Source organism: Lycium barbarum, chromosome 5, assembly GCF_019175385.1.
Source record: "Lycium barbarum isolate Lr01 chromosome 5, ASM1917538v2, whole genome shotgun sequence".
NCBI classification, from domain to species: domain Eukaryota; kingdom Viridiplantae; phylum Streptophyta; class Magnoliopsida; order Solanales; family Solanaceae; genus Lycium; species Lycium barbarum.
Genome location: NC_083341.1, coordinates 13963810 through 13972578, shown reverse-complemented (window position 1 = coordinate 13972578; position 8769 = coordinate 13963810).

Here is an 8769-nt window from a genome sequence, read left to right as displayed (position 1 = left end):
CTCTCAAATATTAGTTGTCATGTTTTGTTTCTCGAAAGCAACATGACTAATGTTTGAAATTAATAGTCAGTTTGGCTAAGTCGAAGGTCAAAAATGCTTATTTTTTTTCAAAAAATATATATTTTTATTTTAAAAAAAGTGAGTTGGCAGCCATAACGGGTCGACCCGAAAATGTATACTCGAATCGGGCCTGTTTCTATTTGGATCCTTTGAAAATTGCTCTGTTGTTTGCCTATGGTGTCGAAGGGATGTGGAAAAGGACGCAGCTGAATTTCTTTTAAGCGTCGTTTTCGTTTGAAGATGGCTTTGAAACGTAATTTGAGGAGTCTTTTTCATTTGAAGATGTCTTTGAAACGTAGTTTTGTGGAGTCTTTTTATAATGGTTAAATAAAGACTTTTCTTTGTCTAAGGAAGGAATCTTGTAATTGAATTTGAAAAGATAGTATACTTATTTTTGGATTTAATTTATTATTTCGTTTCAAAATAACATTCAGTATCCTTTTTTGAAAGATTTGAACTTGGGTGATTGCTAGCAGGGGCGAATTTAGCAAGGGCCAAGGGGTGTCATCCGACACCGCTTGGTTGATTTTTTTTACAAAATACACTTATAAATAAAAAGAAAAAATGTAATAACAGAATATATATTGTAGGTGTGACATATTACACTGCTTAGCACAGCGGTTGAGTCTTATGTTTCCGTAAGCCAGCTCGCGAGTTCGATCTTGAGTGCCTGTTTATATACTGCAGGTGTGACATATTACACTTCTTAGCACAGCGGTTGAGTCTTATGTTTTCGTAAGCCAGCTCGCGAGTTCAATCTTGAGTGCCTGCTTATCTTTTTTGGAACTTTACTCGGTAGGTACCAAAACCATTGAGCCAAAAACTACCCTGATCCTTTATTCTAAAAAAGAATTATTTGGTCAATGAGTTATTAGGCATACTTTACAAAAATATGGGGATTTGTTTAGATAATTTATAATCATATTTGCATTATTCTTAATTCATATGATATGAATTACGTTGTTATAAGTGGTCTAATTGATTTGTTCATTTTTTACTTGTTAAAAATGCAGAGGCAGATTCAGAATTTCATCTCTACGGATTCAATCTCTAAGATTCTTAATATGAACTCATTATATATATATATATATATATATATATATTTAAGGGATTTTTACTCATAAATTTATGCTCCACGTTAAAAGTATTAAATTTAGATGAACTCAGTGCAACAAAACTGTATCGCCTCTATTAAAATGTCGACACTGCTTAGAAAAAATCCTGCGTACGCCACTAATTGCTAGTATTTACAAGTGATTAGATTTTTTTATTTTTTATTTTGGCAATTAAAGGAACTTTTTATTAATTACTAAGTGAAATCTTTACAAAACAAGGGTGAATTATCCAATTCAATCCCTTCTCAGCTACTCCTCTATAACAAAGAAAACTGCTAATGACAAAATTCCTAAACTCATAGTGAGTTAATGTGTCTAAACAGTCTTTGATTATGTCTGACTTTGATGCAGAGGTTAAGCTTCATCTGATGCACCAAAGCTTCTTTTGAGAGTATTTTATGTTGAAAAATTCTCATGTTCCTTTCTATCTACATGTAGTATACTACTGCAGCCAAACTTGCCTGAGTGTCATCCTCTTTGGGTGTTTTCCCTCTAATTGTTGTTGAACCCACTGATGTTCGGCCAATAATTCATATATTTACTCATTGTTTATCTCACATTTTAATACTTTTAATCATTTTTTGGGTACAATTATAATGAATTGTGCTTAATATTATATTTATACTATATAGAAATAAAGCTGTGTGAAGGGAAAGAGATTTAGGGTGTGTTCGGTATGGAGGAAAATGTTTTCCTAGAAAATAAGTGAATTTCTCATGTTCGTTTGGGTAGTGAAAAATAAGTAAATTTCTTACTTATTTTCTCATATTTGTTTTGTTGATATAAAACGTTTTCCGGAAAATACTCATCCAAGCCTCACCAACTCCAACCCAACCCCATACCCCCAACCCCACTCTACTCCCACCCACCCACCCCCCACCCCCTCCAAAAAAAAATTTCTTTTGATTTTTTTTTTTGTTTTTTGCACCCCCACCCCAACCCTCACCAACTCCAACCCAACCCATACCCCCCCACCCCACCCACACCCCACTCCCACTCACCCACTCCTACGCCCCCACCCCCTGCCCCTCCATTTTTATTTTTTTTTTATTTTTTGTACCCCCACCCCCAACCACTCCCTTAACCCATACACCACCCCTCCCCCCGGACCCTTACCCCCCACCCACCCACCCCCTCCCACAACATTTTTTTTTGAAGTTTTAAATTTTTTTCTAAATTTTCTACACGACCACATCCCCCATCACCCCCTTGCGTGGAACCTATACCACACCAACACCCCCCCCCCCTCCCCAACCCCAACCCCAACATTTTTTTTGTTTGAAGTTTTTTATTGTCTTTTGCGGGTTTCTACACCCCCAGACACCCCTATCCCAAAAAAATCTTTTCACCACACACCCCCCACCCAAAATACCCCATCACCCCTTCCAAAAGTTTTAATTTTTAACCACGCAAACATTCAATTTTTATAATTGTCAACTTTTTTTCAATTTTTTTTGGAGGGAGGGGGTGGGGTGCAAAAAACCAAAACAAATGTCAAAACTTATTTTTCAAAAAAAAAAAAAAATTTGTGGTGGGGGGTAGGGTGCGGGGTGGGGTGGGGGTTGGGGGTGCAAAAAACCAAAAAAAATGCCAAAACTTTTTTTCAAAAATATTAATTTTTTTTTGGGGGGGGGGGGGGGGTGACAGGGGTATGGGTGAGGACGTGGGGGAGGGGTAGGGTGGGGGTGGAAAAAAAAATTCAAAAAAATGTTTTTTTTTTGCTGGGGGGTAGGGGTAGGGTGCGGGGTGGGGTGGGGTGCAAAAAAAAGTCAACTTTTTTTTTTTCAAAAAAAAGATTTTTTTTGCTGGGTGTGGGTAGGGACGTGAGGGGGTAGGGGTGCGGGGGTGGGGTGGGGTGCAAAAAAAAAAAGTCAATTTTTTTTTTTTCAAAAAAATAATTTTTTTGCCGGGGAGTGAGGGGGTAGGGGTGCGGGGGTGGGTGGGGTGTAAAACAAAGTCAATGTTTTTTTCAAAAATATATTTTTTTTGCGGGGGGGGGGGGGGTAGTGTCCGGGTTTTGCGTGGGGTACAAAAAATAAAAAATAATGTCAAAACCTTTTTTCCAAAAAACAATTATTTTTGGCCGCGGGGAGGGGGGAGGGATGGGTCGGGGTGGGGTGGGGTGGTGGGGCGGGAGTGATTGGGATTGGGTTGGGTGGTGGTAGGTGGAATGAACTTATGAACTTGTTTTCTCTACTTTTATTAGGGAAGTCATTTTCTCCAATTTTAAAGAAAATATTTTTCAAAAGAAAATATTTTTCAAAATTTTTAACCAAACGAACGTGAGAAATTGTTTTTCCTCGGTATCGAACACACCCTTAGAGTAAAATTGAATGAAAAAAAAAAGAAATAAAACAGGGGAACCACATGGGGGACACGTAACATGCGTTTGTCCCCCAAATTGATGGCAACCAAAAGATGAAAAACAAGAATTGAATTTGGGTGATAGCAAAGCAGCGGAAAAAGAGTTTTCTAGAATAATGCTTGTACGCGACGCGAGAAAGAATTTTCGGAATTTACTTCTTCGTATTTTATTTTGAATTCAGTTATTTTATTTGAGTTTTTTCTAAACTTATAAATAGTCCATAAGATAGGATTTTCACGTAATTTTGAGAAACTTGAAACCCTTAGGGGTCATTTGGTAGAAGGTATAAGCTGGGATATCCCAGCACTAATTTTTATACCATGTTTGGTAGAAGGTATAAATTTATTCTGGGATAAATTTATACCTTGTACCAAACATGGTACAAAAATTAGTGTTGAGATATCCCAGCTTATACCTTCTTAACCCACTTATACTGAGATTATTTTATACCATCTAAAAGATGATATAAAATAATCCCAATAGATGGGATAAATTAGTCCCGGATTATAATCCCGGGATAATTTTGACTATCTACCAAACGACCCCTTAGTTCATAACTTTTGACCTAGAGAGATATTAGAACCGCCGTGAAGGCCATAGTTACAGAGTTTTGTCTTCTCTTCTCTGTATTGCTCGTTTTTGACATTTTTATTCGGAAGATTTGTTGTTTTTCCTTCATGTGTATGTGGAGCTAAACTCTTTAGCTCTAGGGTTTTTGCTCAAACCTGAAAGTTGACATGTGATTATTGTTTATATCTATTGATTTTCCATCTTTGAGTTATTTATTTATTCTTGATCTTAATTGTTTGATTATTTGACGAAATAGTTGAGCACTATTTGTGGCGTTGAATTGAAATAGGGATAGAGAATTTGCATGTGTAATAAGAATAAATAGAGCTTGTTCGATTAATCATTTCGCTAGTGAGGATAGGAATATACCCTTTAGCCTCGCTTGGTTGAATTCAGAGATATAAATGTGTTCTTGTTACCTCTAGCGACCATAAGAATATATGCGTTTTAGTAGCATCTACAGGCTTGTGAGCAACTCGGAAGATACTCATAAAGTTTTCTTTCTCTCTTTCTTTAACTTTATTTAACTATGCTTGGCTAAAAATATGTATAATCGGATCAGTCTAAAAAAATGCTTATAAAATATACTTGGATTAATATTTACATATTAGAGACGTTTTGAAAATTTTTAAGATAGTAAAATAAAACATGATTCCCTTAACTCAAAGTATGTAGCCAAGTTATTTTGAAAATCAATTATTCTAATGAAGATAAATAATATAAGTAAAATAAAGAGGATGAAACTTATGGAATTAATCGTTAATTTTCCTTACATTAACTACCTGTTATTAAAGCTAAAACCCACTAATGTCGCTAAGGTTCATCTAAATTAGAAAAACAAAGTATTAGTCATACAAGTTAAAGGCAAAAAGATAAAATAGAGGAGCAAGTAAGTTAAATGGGCTCAACCCATTTTCAAGACTGCCGTGATCATGCTACTATTGGGCTTCGGCCCAGTAATTTTCATTGTAGGGCCGTGGCCTGTTGCTGCTGTATGGGCTTAGCCCAGATTTTTTTTTTATTCCGCTGCGGGTATGGGCTGGACTCGAGAAAGGTCGCGCTGGGCTTTTCGCCCATCATCGAAGGCGGAGGAAAACGAGTCCCTTGGACTCGTGCGCGATGATCATGCATAAAACGAAAGAAAAGGATTAGTATACGATCAATGAATGATGTTAAACATATGAAATATAAACTCAAAACAAATCAGCAGATTATGTATATTCTATGTATATTTTAAGTATATCTCATGTATACACACCCATAAGGATGTATACAAGGTCAATATCGGAAAGCTTTTACCCCCGTCTTCCTGATGTTGCACAAGTTCCAAGAGATTTCATGAATCCCAAGCATGGCTAACATCGGGGAGGGTTCAAGCTTGATCCATAATGACCAATCTAACCTCCCTATTAATGTATTTTTCATGAACATACTTCAAATATACATTTATATACATATTTCAACTGAAATATATTTGCAACAGCGCATCAGATTTAAACAACCAAACTGCTAATAAACTATACACGGGATTTGCTAATACATGTTTACTCACACGAAAATACACATGATATAGACTAAGCATATTCACAATATCCAACCATTTGAAGAATTCAAATAAGGCATTTTGTATATGTTACACGTGCATAGTTAAAAAAAAGGGTGTGCTGCCAATTCATGATACCTACCAAGTCCAAACCTGACATACAAATATCTACTAAATTCAGGAGGGATTTTATGGCATTCAGGCACATTTTCCAGCTCATATTCTTTACATTAACAAAGCAGAACACTAATATTTGTAGCAAAATATCATCACTGCCAGTGACTTACCATACTAAAGCTATAGCAAAACATCATCGCATTTCAGTTCATATTTTATTTTTTTCCAGAAAGAATCATTTCAGCATTCATTAAAGCCTAGACAACACCTAATCCCACAAACCCGACTGAAATTATACCATTTGAAAGGGGCTGATCATGTTTAGAGGAATGCTTGCATGCAGGGAATCGTATAAGGGAAAACAGCTGCGTTAAAAAAATAGGGTGGTCTTTTGTGTCTCCAAATCTCCAGTCGAGTTAAAGAAGGTTTCAACAGATTCAAATTTTAACAACACCGCACTCAAACCATTTAAGCCACTGTTCTGCCCAAACTAACTAGGGACTACATCTAATACAATATAAATTGAATGACATACCCAAATGATAAATGAGGCCGAGAGACTGGGCTTAAAACAACGAGATTCAGGAAACAACAATATCTTGACCATGTTATTATTTCAACTCAACTGACCAAACTTTATGCAAAGCAGTTTCAAATTAACAAAAGACTGAATTAAAACATAAACATGCTTGATTGGACCAATTGACATCAACACTGATTCACACACAGCAGTGGTATTCGACAAAGATATTCATATTTGCAAATGGACATATTTACAGACACAGAGATGGGATGCCAGGTTCAAATACAGTGGACTAATTCATTATACCATATTCTACAATTCATACATATACTCCGAATTCTCGGGTTAATAGAATTCACGCCTAAGCTTGAAACAGGTTTATTTCTTATGTCCTTTAGTCCATTTTACTCAAATAAGCAGCAAGATAAAGGCAGGCTGATTACACTATTATGCCTAACCAAACTGAATCCAATCATGCCTAGACCTTATTACGTAATAATCGACTAACTACTCTTACCATGGTAGTATATTAACACAGGACACGCGTTTAAACTAGATAAATCATATTCATATAATGCCCAAAGACATGCCTAAAACGGACCAGGCTAACAACCAGTCATGCTAAACAGACTAAATGTCTTAAGTCTACTGAACAACAAAAAAATGCAACCAAACTTAAAGCATATTAAACTGAACCAAAGCAAGAAAGTAACTACCAGAAAAGAAACTGAACCAAACAGGGGACTAATTACCACAAATGGTGCCTAGTAAACTTAACAAAACAGGAAACCAACCATTCTAACACATACGCAGATATTCAGACTATGTACACAAATCACATAAAAAAGCAGTAGTTGAACTAACACAGAACCACTAAATCGAAAAGTAAAATAAAGACATAAAAGGGAAAGGAGAATCACCTGCTTCGGGTGCAGCAAAGTAAGGCTTCGAGTCTCCGATCTGCCTCGAAACACCACAAACTCCTTAGTTGGTACCACTCGGGTCCGAAACAGCGAAAAAGGAAAAATGGTTAGTATTTTGAATCGATATTAGGCGATATTGTGACTGCTAAAAAAGAAAACTAATATTTTAGAGGGATTTTTAGACAGCTTAAAAGAACTCTTCTTTTTTAGGGGGGATTTTGTGTGGCTAAAAAGTCTTATATTTTAGGGAGTTTCGGCAGCTGAAAAACCTCTCCAAACCAGTTCATAAGCCACCATTTATAGGAGACAGCTAGGGTTTTTCTGGGGTTTCATAAAATGGGCGGGACTTTGAATCAACAACGTTCGGATTTTTTATGACAACGAATCAGAGTCCATGAAGAAAAGAACAAAAACTATTAAAACTCGTACCCGAAAAATCACAAATGGACCGATAAGAAAGGGTTTTAATTTCACAAACAAACGAAATCAATTAAAGATCTTCATATCGACAGCAGAGGGCAGAAAGAAAAAGAACAAAGATCCAAACCTTCAAACGTTGACCTCTGAACCGATCATTAATTTCTTTTCCCTAAATCGACCATGCATGGTCTGTGGGAGTGAAAGGAGTCTGTGATTAAGCCATTTTGGTCGACGAGCGTGAAGGAGAGAGAGAAGGGAAAGAGGAGGAGAGAGGAAGGGGAAAGAAGGGGGGTGCGACGCTAGGGTTCGTTTGGTTGTTGTTCGTTCTTTGGAGAAATGAAAGAAGGGTTTGGGACTTAATGCTTTAATGGGCCGGGTCAGCTGAAGGGTAGTGGTATGGGTTGTGGGTATTTCGGGTAGTGGGTTGGTTGTTTTAAAATGTTGGGCTGGTCGGGTAGATGAATGGGGTTGTTGGGCTGGTCCGAAATATTTGGCTAGTTGGGCTCGGATTTGGGTTCTAAATTAAATAAATGCCCCTTTTCAATTAATTATATATATTAACGTGTACCAAAATATTATTTAATATAAACGTATGTATTTATTAGTGCTCGGATAAAAATAAAATTATACGACGTTGTAATAGTCGTGCAATAACATTTTTTAAAGTTCAATAGTAAATAAACGCTATTATTTAATTATGCGGAAATAAATGCGATGCGTCTGCATAATGCGGTAAAAATGTTGAAATGATTATAATGCGAATTATAATAATACTGGTAATAGTAACAAAATAATAATAATAATAATAATAATAATAATAATAATAATAACAGCTAGTAACTGCAATAGAATAATGGAAAGCCGGTATTAATAAGAAGCTACTAACTATAGTAAAATAATTATTTCTTAAGTTGCCAAAAACACTAGAAGCGTAAATAAATATTTTGGGGAAGACGGGACAACATTGAGTGTCAACAACTTGTCCCTCTTTGCCCGGTAATGATAAAAGAATTTTCGGGCAAAGACATTGACTCGGTAGCCTATTTTGTCCTGGCTAAAGAATTTTGGAGGACTAAAGAAAAATTGAGAGGATTATGGCCGAACGCCGGTCTCCGAGTTGCCTACATATCTCG